Genomic DNA, 13,831 nt, shown 5'->3' with positions numbered 1-13,831 from the left:
ATGCAATAACTGAAATGAAAAATACATTAGAAGAACCAATAGCAGAGTAACTGAGGCAGAAGAACAGATAAGTGACCTGGAAGACAGAATGGTGAAAATCACTGATGTGGAAAAGAATAAAGAAAAAAGAATGAAAAGAACTGAAGATAGCCTAAGAGACCTCTGGGACAACATTAAACACACCAACATTCACGTTATAGGGGTCCCAGAAGGAGACGAGAGAGAGAAAGGACCCAAGAAAATACTGGAAGAGATTCTAGTTGAAAAGTTCCCTAACATGGGAGAAGAAATAGCCACCCAAGTCCAGGAAGCACAGAGAGTCCTAGGCAGGATAAAGCCAAGGAGAAACATACCAAGACACATGGTAGTCAAAAATGACAAAAATTAAAGACAAGGAAAAATTATTAAAAGCAACAAGGGAAAAATGAAAACACACAAGGGAACTCTGATAAGGTTAACAGCTGATTTCTCAGCAGAAACTCTGCACGCCAGAAGGGAGTGGCATGATATATTTCAAGTGATGAAAGGGAAGAACCTACAACCAAGAACAGTCTGCCCAGCAAGGATCTCATTCAGATTCGACGGAGAAATCAAAAGCTTTACAGACAAGCAACAGCTAAGAGAATTCAGCACCACAAAACCAGCCCTACAACAAATGCTAAAGAAACTTCTCTAAGCGGGAAACACAAGAGAAGAAAAGGACCTACAAAAATATAAACAAAACAATTAAGAAAATGGTAATAGGAATACACATCTCGATAATTACCTTGAATGTGAATAGACTAAATGCTCCAACCAAAAGACACAGACTGGCTGAATGGATACAAAAACAAGACCCATATATATGCTGTCTCCAAGAGACCCACTTCAGACCTAGGGACACATACAGATGGAAAGTGGCGAGATGGAAAAAGATATTCCATGCAAATGGAAATCAAAAGAAAGCTGAAGTAGCAACACTCATATCAGATAAAATAGACTTTCAAATAAAAAATGCTGCAAGAGACAAGAAAGGACACTACATAATGATCAAGGGATCAACCCAAGAAGAGGATATAACAATTCTAAATATATATGCACCAAATATAGGAGCACCTCAATACATAAGGCAAATGCTAACAACCATAAAAGAGGAAATAGTAACACAATAATAGTGGGGGACTTTAACACCCACTTACACTAATGGACAAGAAACACAAGCTTTATATGACACAATAGAACAGCTAGACTTAATTGATATTTATAGGACATTGCATCCAAAAACAGCAGATTACACATTCTTCTCAAATGCACATGGAACATTCTCCAGGATAGACCACATTTTGGGTCATAAATCAAGCCTTGGTAAATTTAAGAAAATTGAAATTATATCAAGCATCTTTTAGGGCCACAATTCTATGAGATTAGAAATCAATTACAGGAAAAAAAAACCTGTAAAAAACACAAACACGTGGAGGCTAAACAATATGCTACTAAATACCCAAGAGATCACTGAAGAATTAAAAAAATAAAAAAATACCTAGAGACAAATGACAATGAAAATACAATGATCCAACCTATGGAATGCAGCAAAGGCAGTTCTAAGAGGGAAGTTTATAGCAATACAATCTTACCTCAAGAAACAAGAAAAATCCCAAATAAGCAATCTAACCTTACACCTAAAGAAACTAGAGAAAGAAGAGCAAACAAATCCCAAAGTTAGTAGACGGAGAGAAATCATAAAGATCAGAGCAGAAATAAATGAAACAGAAACAAAGAAAACAATAGCAAAAATCCATAAAACTAAAAGCTGGTTCTTTGAGAAGATAAACGAAATTGATAAACCTTTAGAAAGACTCATCAAGAAAAAGAGAGAGAGGGATCAAATAAGTAAAATTAGAAATGAAACAGGAGCAGCTACAACAGAAACTGCAGAAATAAAAAGCATCATAAGAGATTACTACAAGTCAATAAAATGAACAACCTGGAAGAAATGAACAAATTCTTAGAAAGGTATAACCTTCCAAGAATGAATCAGGAAGACATAGAAAATATGAACAGACCAATCACAAGTAATAAAATGGAAACTGATTAAAAATCTTCCAACAAACAAAAGTCCAGGACCAGATGGCTTCACTGGTGAATTCTATCAAACATTTAGAGAACAGCTAACACCCATCCTTCTCAAACTCTTCCAAAAAATTGCAGAGGGAGGAACACTCCCAAACTCATTCTATGAGGCCACCATCACCCTGATCCCAAAACCAGACAAAGATACTACCAAAAAAAAAAAAAAAAAAAATTACAGACTAACATCACTGATGTATTTAGATGCAAAAATCCTCAACAAAATACTAGCAAACAGAATCTAACAACACATTAAAAGGATCATACACCATAGTCAAGTAGGGTTTATCCCTGAAATGCAAGGATTCTTCAATATACGCAAGTCAATCAATGTGATACACCATATTAACAAATTGAAGGATAAAAACCACATGATCATTTCAATAGATGCAGAAAAAGCTTTTGAAAAAAATCAACACCCATTTATGATAAAAACTCTCCAGAAGGTGGGCATAGAGGGAACCTATCTCAACATAATAAAGGCCATATATGACAAACCCACAGCAAACATCATTCTCAATGGTGAAAAACTGCAAGCATTTCCTCTAAGATCAGGAACAAGACAAGGATGCCCACTCTCGCCACTATTATGCAATATAGTTTTGGAAGTCCTAGCCACAGTTGTCAGAGAAGAAAAAGAAATAAAAGGAATCCAAATTGGAAAAGAAGAAGTAAAACTGTCACTGTTTGCAGATGACATGATACTATACATAGAAAATCCTAAAGATGCCACCAGAAAACTACTAGAGCTAATCAATTAATTTGGTAAAGTTGCAGGATACAAAATTAACGCACAGACATCTCTTGCGTTTCTATATACTAACAATGAAAGGTGAGAAAGAGAAATTAAGGAAACAATCCCATTCACCATAGCAACAAAAAGAATCAAATACCTAGGAATAAACCTAACCAAGGAGGTAAAAGACCTTTTCTTAGAAAACTATAAGACACTGATGAAAGAAATCAAAGATGACACAAACAGATGGAGGGACTTACCATGTTCTTGGATTGGAAGAATCAACACTGTGAAAATGACTATTCTACCCAAAGCAATCTACAGATTCAGTGCAATCCCTATCAAACTACCAATGGCATTTTTTATAGAACTAGGACAAAAAATCCTAAAATTTGTATGGAGACACAAAAGACCCAGAATAGCCAAAGCAATCTTGAGGGGAAAAAATGGAGCTGGAGGAATCAGACTCCCTGCCTTCAGGCTATACTACAAAGCTACAGTAATCAAGACAATATGGTATTGGCACAAAAACAGAAATATAGATTAATGGAATAGGATAGAAAGCCCAGAGATAAACTATGGTCAACTAATCTATGACAAAGGAGGCAAGGATATACAATGGAGAAAAGACAGCCTCTTCAACAAGTGGTGCTGGGAAAATTGGACAGCTACATGTAAAACATGAAATTAGAACACTTCCTAACACCATACACAAAAATAAACTCAAAAGGGATTAAAGACCTAAATGTAAGGCCAGACACTATCAAACTCCTCAAGAAAAACATAGGCAGAACAGTCTATGATGTACATCAAAGCAAGATCCTTTTTGACCCACCTCCTAGAATAAAGGAAATAAAATCAAGAATAAACAAATGGAACCTAATGAAACTTAAAAGCTTTTGCACAGCAAAAGAAACCATAAACAAGACAAAAAGACAACCTTCAGAATAGGAGATAATACTTGCCAATGAAGCAACTGACAAAGGATTAATCTCCAAAATACACAAGCAGCTCATGCAGCTTAATACCAAAAAAGCAAAGAACCCAACCTACAAATGGGCGGAAGACCTAAATAGACATTTCTTGAAAGAAGACATACAGATGGCCAACAAACACATGAAAAGATGCTCAACATCACTAATCATTAGAGAAATGCAAGTCAAAGCCACAATAAGGTATCACCTCACACCGGTCAGAATGGCCATCATCAAAACATCTAGAAACAATAAATGTTGGAGAGGGTGTGGAGAAAAGGGAACTCTCCTGCACTGTTTGTGGGAATGAAAGCTGGTACAGCCAGTATGGAAAACAGTCTGGAGGTTCCTTAAAAAACGAATAATGGAACTACCATATGACCCAGGAATCCCACTACTGGGCATATACCCAGAGAAAACCATAATCCAAAAAGGAACATGTACCATAATGTTTATTGCAGCACTATTTACAATAGCCAGGACATGGAAGCAACCTAAATGCCCATCAACAGATGAATGGATAAAGAAGATGTGGCACATACATACAATGGAATATTACTCAGCCATAAAAAGGAATGAAATGGAACTATATGTAATGAGGTGGATAGACCTAGAGACTGTCATACAGAGCGAAGTAAGCCAGAAAGAGAAAAACAAATACCGTATGCTAACTCATATATATGGAATCTGAAGAAATGGTACTGATGGACCCAGTGACAGGGCAAGAGTGGAGATGCAGATGTAGAGAATGGGTTTGAGGACATGGGGCTGGGGTGGGGGGCAAAGGGGAAGCTGGGTTGAAGTGAGAGAGTAGCATAGACATAGATATACTACCAAATGTAAAATAGATAGCTAGTGGGAAGTTGCTGTATAACAAAGGGAGATCAACCCGATGATGGGTGATGACTTAGAGGGACAGGACAGGGAGGGTGGGAGGGAGTCGTGGGAGGGAGGGGATATGGGGATATATGTATAAATACAGCTGGTTCACTTTGGGGTACCTCAAAAACTGGTACAAGAGTGTAAAGCAATTATATTCCAATAAAGAGCTTAAAAAAATAAAAAAGACATAAATTGTAATATAACTAACTTAAAGTGGTGGCAGGAGTAAAAGTATAAAGTATTCTATCAAAGTTAAGGTGTTATCAGCTTTTAAAACAAGATGTTATAAATATAAGATATTTTATGTAAGCCTCATTGTAACCACAAGGAAAAACCTGTAGTAGATACGTAAATGATTATGATAAAGAAGTCAATGCATATTGCTACAAAAAGTCACCAGATCATGAAAGAAAAAAGCAAGAGAAAAAGCAAGGAACACAGAATTTACAAAACGGTCAGAAAACAATTAACAAAATGGCCATAGTAGGTTCTTGCCAATCAAAAATTGCCCTAAGTGTAAATGGATTAAATTCTCCAATCAAAAGATACAGAATGGCTGAATGGACAAAAAAATAAAGATCCAACAAAATGCTGCTTATCAGAGAGTCACTTAGCTTTAAGGATACATATAGACTGAGAGTGAAGAGATGGAAAAATATCTTTCAAGAAAATGGTACCCCAAAGAAAGCAGGATTAGCTACATTTATAAGACAAAATAAACATTAAGCTAAAATGGTCAAAAGAGACAAAAAAGGTCATTACATGTTGAGAAAGGGGTCAACTGATCAATAACATTTAACAATTGTAAAAATTTACACATCCAATATCAAAGCATCTAAATATAGAAAGCTCAAACTGACAGAACTAAAAAAGATAAACAAACAACAATACAATAGTAGTGGGAAATTTAATCCTCCACTCTCAACAATGAATAGATACTACAGACAGAGAATCAACCAGGAAAGAGCAGATTAAAAGAACACTATAGAAGAAATGAAAATAACAGACATATACAGAACAGTTTATCCACTAGGAACAGATAACATATTCTTTTTAAGTGAACTTAGAACATTTTTCTATGGTAGATCATATGCTAGGCCAGAAAACAAGTCTCAACAAACTTAAGAAGATAGAAATTATAACAAGTATCTTTTCTGACTACAACGGTATGAAACTAGAAATCAATAACAGGATGAAAACTGGAAAGTTCACAAATATATGGAAATTAAACAACACACTCATAATCAAAGAAGAAATCAAAAAAATTTACCTTCCATTTATGATAAAAATCCTCAACAAAGTGGGTAGAGAGGAAATGTATGTCAACATAATAAAGGCCATATGTGACAAACGTACAGCCAACATCATACTCAATGGTGAAAAGCTGAAAGTATTTACTCTAAGATCAAGAACAAGAGAACCATTTTACCCTACATAGTATTGGAAGTCCTACCAACAGCAATCAGACAAGAAAAGAAATAAAAGGACTTCAAATTGGAAAGGAAGAAATAAAACTTCACTGTTCAGATGACATGATACTATAGAGTCAGTAATAAAAAACGTCCCAACAAAGAAAAGCCCAGGACCAGATAGTTTCACTGGTATATTCTACCAAACATTTAAAAGAGAATTAATAATATTTCTCCATCTCTATCAAACAATATAAGAGGAGAGAATCCTCTCACAGTCATTTTACAAGGCCAGCATTACCCTGATATCAAAGTTGGATAAGAACACTAATTGGAAAACTATAGGCCAATATCCTTGATAAATAGAGAAGCAAAAGTTCTGAAGAAAATACTAGTAAACCATATCCAATAGCACATTAAAAGAACCATACACATAAATCAAGTGGGATTTATTCCTGGGATGCAAGGATGTTTCAACATATGCAAATCAATAAATGTGATATACCACATTAATAGAATGAAAGATAAAAATCATTTCAATAGACACAGAAAGCATTTGACAAAATTCAATATCCATACATGATAAAAACTCTCAGCAAATTGGGTATAGAAGGCATATTCCTCAACATACTAAAAGCCATATCTGATAAGCCCACAGCTAACATCACACTCAATGGGGAAAGACTGAAAGCTTCTCCTTTATATCAGGAGGAAGACAAAATTGCTTACTCTCCCTACTTATATTCAGTTTAATACTGAAAGTCCTAGCCAGAGTAATCAGGCAAGAAAAAGAAATAATCTGCCAAAATTTGTCATATAGATACAATAGAAACTTATTTAGCCATAAAAGAAGGAAATTGTGTCATTTGTGATGGCATGGATAAACCTCAAGGGCATTATGCTCACTAAAATAAGTCAGATAGGAAAACACAAATAAAGACTAATACTGCATGACCTCACTTATATGTGAAATCTGAAAAATCTGAAGTCATAGAATCAGGGAACAAATTGGTAGTTGCCAGTGGCAGGGGTAGGGGTTGGAGAAATGAGTTAAAGTGGTCAAAGGAGCAAACTTCTAGTTATAAGATAAATAAGTTCTGCAGATGTAATGCATAGCACACTGATCATGGTTAACAATACTGTATTGCATATTTGAAAGTTCTAAGATAGTAAATCTTAAAAGTTCTCATCATGAAAAAAATGTAACTATGTGAGGTGATGGATTTGTTAACTAGATTTATTTGGTAATCATTTTATAATATATATATATATCAAATTGGTGCACTGTACAGCATAAATTTATACAATCATATATTAATTGTATATAATTGTATTAATTAATGGCATATATATATATTTATACTAGAGCAATCAGGTGAGAAAAAGAAATAAAAAGGCATCCAAGATGTGGGAGATATATATATAAAATTATCATTATCCAACTATAAAAAGAAGGAAATTCTGTCAGTTGTGACAACATGGATAAACCTGAAGGGCATTATGCTAAGTGGATTCCCAGGCAAAGAAAGATAAATACCGTATGGAATCACTTATTAGTGAAACCTAAAGAAAAAAATTTAAAGCTGAAATTATAGAAACAAAATAGAATGTTGATTACTAGGAAGGGCAAAATGGGAAAATGTTTGTCAAAGGGAACAAACTTTCAGTTATAAGAAGAAAATTTTCTGGGGATCTAATGTACAGCATGGTGAGTACAGTTAACAATACTGTTTGTATACTTCAATGTTGCTGAGAGTAGATCTTAAGTGTTCTTACCACACACACACAAGAAAAAGTAAACTGTGTGGTGATGGATGTGTTAATTATCTTGATCTTGGTAATCCTTTCACAATGTATATGTATATTAAATCATTACATTGCACACTTTAAATATGTACAATTATATTTGTCAGTTATTCCTTAAGAAAATTAGGGAAAAAGAGAGTCAATCTAAGAAAATACTAATAGCATTAGAGGTGGTAAAAATGCCAGGAATGGCAAAAATCATTAAATTGGTTCAAAAATAACTCAAGTTTGAGAAACACTAAACTCTTCCAACACCTTTATAATAGCATAGGCCTTGAAACTGTTCCGAACTATTCGGTTCAACCAAATGAAATCGCTTCTCGTATAGCTTAAATATGATCAAATATTGAAAAATTTGTATCGTTCAATCTATTAGCTCAAACTTCTTTCTGTGTTTATTAACTGTGAGAACATGGACAAGTTACTTAACCAGGCAATGAAGAGGGTCTAGCCCTTTGTCTATGTTGATTATCACCGTTCCTTTTGTCCCTTTTGCTAAATGTCTTTGCTCTAAAGCTTGCTCCTGCACTATCTGTCATATTCTGCTGCTCTAGGTGGACTCAGAGAGTGCCGCATAGTGGTTCTCTCAACTGACCACAGGCACTACAATGGAGGCCTTCACTGCTATTCTCAAGATAAAGATACTTAGTGGTGAACTCTACAGGCCTTCCCTAGCTGCCTCTTATGGAGGGTTCTATGAGCAACTGGGGAGCAGTCTTTGTCATTCATGAAAACCTTAAAACCTTGACCCAGTCTTGGGGAAGCTAACTCTCTCTCTCTCCCTGCTCAGGCTTGGTTTGCCTTTATCAACTCATAGTATAAGCTTCTATGCCCCATCCTCCTTATTGTCACTGGGTTAATATTACCTAAATAAAAACTCAGGTGGATGCTGTCATACTATCACATGGCAATTTCTGCTGTGAAACACACAAAAAGTTAACCACCCTTTCCCATCTAAAACAAGGGAGCTCCAAACTCAGAATACTAAGGCTGAGCCTTTCTACATATAAGGAAAGGCAGAAATGGAAAAGCTACCTTTTCATTCTTTTGTGAGCTTGTTGAAGAGGCAAGAATCTGACTATTAGTCTTGGAGTGACATGTGGATAGAACAACGTTTCAATCATTGCCTGGGTAGGCTTCAGTAATTCAGTATAGCAGTAACTGTACTAGGCAGGTATTTACCTTTGTGAAGAATGAGAATGTTAGTTTCTAGATCAAAACTGATTGGTAAGGCAGAATTTTAACACATTCCTTTTTGTAAACTAAATAATACACATTTGGAAAGTGATCACATCTTACTGATGAGCAACTTGTTAGGATTTGTTCTATGTGAGTGTAACTATTAAAAAAAAAATCATAGCTCAAAACAGTAGAACCTCAACATTCACAATGGACACATCCCAAGATGGTCATAACTCTCCAAATTTGTGAACATCAAAATGTTTATGTAGGTTTCTGTCTTTCTCCCAAATCACAGTTCCCCTGGAGAGCTTCATGTTTTCCGTGCATATCCTCATACCACAGGCTTTAATTTCCTTTTGACTTTCACTAAAATTTTTTCTGTTCTCTCATGAGCATTTTTCACATGTAGAAACTTGTTTCCATCTTTGTGCAAAGATGGAAAACTTTAACATAAGTGGAGTTCACCAAAGCCAAGTTGAGACACAGATGCTGAGTAATCTACTAGGCACACCCTTTGACAAAATAACTTCAGCCTTAAAATACCTCTCTTTCAAACACACATAATAGAAAAGTGGGATCACTTGCAAATATCTGTAATTGAAAGTGTTAAATTCATAAAAGCCAAGTGTCTACTGTAGCAAAAACTATGTATTCATCAAGAAAGTAGTGGCTTAAAAGTGGCTGCAAGAAAAAAACAAAACAAAACACTTTAATGTCCTTGCGCTCCAGTGCCCCATATGCAATCCACATACTACAGAACCGTCCGGAAGCCTAGAAACTGCTGGAACCAGAGGATGGAGATGATCCATAGGAGAGAACTGGCTAGAGCTGCTGGAAGAAACAGGTAATTCAAACTAATCATAAGAGCACTTAAAGAGATTTAAACATAGCAAAAACAAAAGATTTTTTTGGAGGGTGCATTATTTACAAACCTCTTCTCCTACCCAAGTGACCTCCTCTCTATGTGGTGGGACCTTCCCCACTCATATCTGATAATTGATCAACCTTCCAAGTTTCTGTTTTAACTATTGGAGGCCCAGTTTTAGGAGCTTGGTGAAACTCTCTTCGCAAAAGGGCTTTCAAAAATCTGCTTTTTAACTGAAGAGTTGATCAATGGCTTTCTGCATAGATAGTATCTGCTTTGTCTTCCCTACAGCAATAAACCTCTCCCTGGCAGCCTTATCTTCCTGTCAGAGGGACTGTGGGGAGAATAAATCAACTATTAAGGAAAGAAAATACTTCAGGTGTACTTCGCTATGATTCTAGGCCACAAGAAATGATTATACCCAATTCCCAGTGTATCATGAGCAACTCTTCAAAATCTGCATACTCTAGGGCCTGAGCTACTTCCCTTAAAGGTACATCAGAAGGGAACATGTTGGACCTCAAAATCCTTCCATCTTCCAGTCAAGGTCACGTGACTCCTTACTCCTCCTGATGGTATGACCTTGAACTCAGCATCTCTGCCTCATTTTTCCTGGTACCCTCTGTGCCTCAAACAGTACCTTGAGCCTTATAGATACTCATGTCCATACAGAACCACTGCATTTCTGCCACACTAGTTTCAGTGGATCAAATTAGTTTTCTTAATCTTTGTCTATCCCACAGAAGATCCTTTTGGGGTAATCCCTTTGCTAAGGAAACCAAAAAATAAGCCTGAAAGAATTTGTTTTGCAATGCCAAATTATTTGTTGAGCCAATGGTAGAGTAAGTTACTTGAATCATTGTTTGTTCAAACATCTATTGAAAAGTCTAAATCTTAGGCTACCAGCTTTTAGAATTCTTATTCTTCTCTAATCCCACAGAAACAGCAATTACTTAAAGTTCAATCTATCTTTAAAGAAAAAAAATAGAATTTGTAATGTTTGTGGATAACTAGAAGACAAGGAAGTTGAAAACTAAAACTTTGTACCATATATCACTTCTAAGAGTACCTCCCAATTTTTTTGACATGAAGTGATTGCTAGGATTGCAGCTCAATAGAGAGACTGAACTGTGAAGTTTGGGGTGTGGTAAACAGCAAGATCAAGTAGAAGAAATAACAATACACAAATTACAAAATACAAAATATACAAAGGGATGGAAATTATAAGGGAAAAAAACAAGAGATTAGAGGCTAGATAGACCTAACCATCAGGTAATTGAAGTTCTAGAATGAGAAATAAAAACAGATAGAAACAAGGTAATAAATATTAGAAGAAAATTTCCATGAAATTTAGAAAAATTTGAATCCAGAGATTGAAAGTGTTCAAGTTTGAACAGAAATTCTGAAAAAAGAAATCATACACCTAGGATTAGCCTGGTAAAACTCTTAAACTTTTAAGATAAATTTTAAATGTTCCAGACAGAAAGGACATATGCCTGCTATATTGGTAAGATACTTTTGGCTGCAAGTATCAGAAACATAATGGCTTTAAAAATAAGGAAATTGATTATATCACACACACACACACACACACACACACACACACACACAGTCCAGAGGTAAGACACACATTTAATTCAGTCGGCTCAAATATGTCAGTAAAAATCAGATTTTTTTAAAAACCTATTATTCTGCCTTAATCTTCTATGTTTCTATGGCAGCAGTTCCAAAATCACAATGTCCAAGGTCAGCAAATGAATTCTTTCCTTCTGTCATAGTATCAGTACTTGTTCATGGCCTATCCAAGATCCATTTCGCTTTTTCCTTATTAAGAGAACTATAGTTTTGTGCCCAGCTAAATATTCTTTCTCAGACTTCTTTTTAGCCAGGTAAGATCATGTGACATAATTTTGGACAAGATGTAAGCAGAAGTACATGTAAAAGTTAATTCTACATGTGAACTAGACTAGGATGCATGGTATCCAGATATTTGGTCAAACATTTTTCTGGATGCTCCAGTGAGGATATTTTTTGGAAGAGATTAACATTTCAATTGGTAGAGTAAAACAGATTGCCCTCCATAATGTGGGTGGGCCTTATGCAATCATTTGAAGGCATAAATAGAATGAAAGGACCAATCCTCCTCCAAGTAAGAAAGAATTCTCAAGAAGTTGCCTTTGGACTTCATCAGCAAAATTAGCTTTTCCTGCCAACTGGCCTTTGAACTTTAACATTGGTTCTCTCTGGGTCTCCAGCCTGCTGGTTGACCCTGCAGATTGTACTTGCCAGCCTCCATAATTATGTGAGTCAATACCATATAATCAATCTCTCTATCTCTCCCTGTATGTGTGTGCGTGCACGCGCGCACACACACACACACACACACACAGACACACACCCCTCTCCTTTTGGTTTTGTTTTTCTGGAGAATCCTGACTAACAAAGTTTGCTAGGTGGTTTCTGGGGGAAAAAAAACTGATATAAGAGGGCAGTAGCATATGGAACTACCATTATTCCATCCCTTTTTCCTTCTTCCTGGCTTTGAAGTGATGACTGGAGATGCAGCAGCCATCTTGCAACCATGAAAGAAAGGTCAAAGAAATTACAGATATGCATGCTCTGACATCAGAGATGCCAATACCAGCAAACGCTTACATCTGGACTTTTTGCTATGTGAGGAAAATCACTTCCAATTTGTTTAAGGTCGTTTTTGTTCAGCATTATGTTATTTCCAGTTGAAAATTCTACTAATTGAGAGTGTTGTTCTCAAAAGTCAAACAATCTTTCCAAGAAATGCTTTCCAATAGACCTTTCTTGATGTATCGATTACCAGAACCAAGTCCTAAGCTAATTAAAAATGGAATGAGATTTTCATGATTGGCTTAGACTAATTAAAATCCACAGTGCTAGAATAGGGAATGGGATAGCCATTGTGGAGAACAGGATAATACCTGAGAAAATCAGAGTTAATATTAGGAAGGAAGGATGGAAATTGATGTTGCATAGGCAGCCAAGTGTCTACCAAACTTACGAAGAAAAAGAATTAGACTGGCATCACACTTACCAACTTCATAGTGGAATCTGGAAATTAATTATATCATTTCTATAGGCTATCTCCAAAAATGGACTGAAACCTAAGAGTTCAAAATCTAGCCTAGTCATGGTGAAAAATAATTGCAGAAATTCAGAGATTCAAAGAACGTTAATCACATACTTCTTGTGTGAAGATCACTACCAAACTACGAATGTATTAGAACATAGATTTCAAGATAAGAAGAGAGGAAAAGTAATAAGCAATATATCTACATGTAATAGGCCTCTACATGCCTATCTGCCTCTATGTGCAGAAAAATCTATGTGAATAGTGGCAGAGTGACCAGAAATGTATAATTTTAGTGCTAAATAAACAAAAAATACACATTCCAAGGGAAAATATAAAAATATTTAGGTCTTAAACTACTAAATATCTTAATAGTTTGAATATTAGGTAATTTTTAAAACTCCTAAGATTTGGTAGTATAGGATGGTAAATAGATGTTGGGAAGTAAAAGCATCCTAAGGGTTTCATCTGGGTGGGGGAAATGAGAAAGTATAACTATTTTAAAGCTCTCATCTTACTGAGGGGCGGAGTGAGGTACATGGAAATATTTGATATTTTGCTGTCAAGAAATAGTGGTTATGTTTTTTATTATTAATGTAATGAAAGGGTGGGTGGCTATTCATAAAATGAACAGGTACCTTAGGAATTCCACACAAACAAGGGAGAAAAGGGAGGGCAAAAAAGGCAAGAAAAAGGTGAAACCACAAGGTAAATAAATATTTTTTTAATTGGGGTATAGTTGTTTTACAATGTTGTTAGTTTCTACTGTAC

At 35.6% G+C, this 13,831-nt stretch overlaps 1 protein-coding gene across 6 annotated transcripts in view; it reads left to right on the top strand.

Moving 5' to 3' along the window:
* The window catches only part of IL33 (interleukin 33), a 184,481-nt gene that overhangs the window by 97,382 nt on the left and 73,268 nt on the right, over positions 1-13,831 (top strand). The window contains exon 2 of one of the 6 annotated variants that reach the window (XM_057721409.1): positions 9,825-9,939. The exons of 4 other annotated variants lie outside the window; for them this stretch is intronic. The gene's annotated coding sequence lies outside the window, so the exon portion shown is untranslated. Of the gene's footprint in view, positions 1-9,824; positions 9,940-13,831 lie in introns of those variants that run through there. One more of the 6 variants, XM_057721412.1, reaches the window with a different exon arrangement.

Source organism: Hippopotamus amphibius, chromosome 2, assembly GCF_030028045.1.
Source record: "Hippopotamus amphibius kiboko isolate mHipAmp2 chromosome 2, mHipAmp2.hap2, whole genome shotgun sequence".
Taxonomy (NCBI): Eukaryota; Metazoa; Chordata; class Mammalia; order Artiodactyla; family Hippopotamidae; genus Hippopotamus; species Hippopotamus amphibius.
Note: the sequence above shows the minus strand (reverse complement) of the source record. Positions and strands in the feature narration are given on the sequence as shown.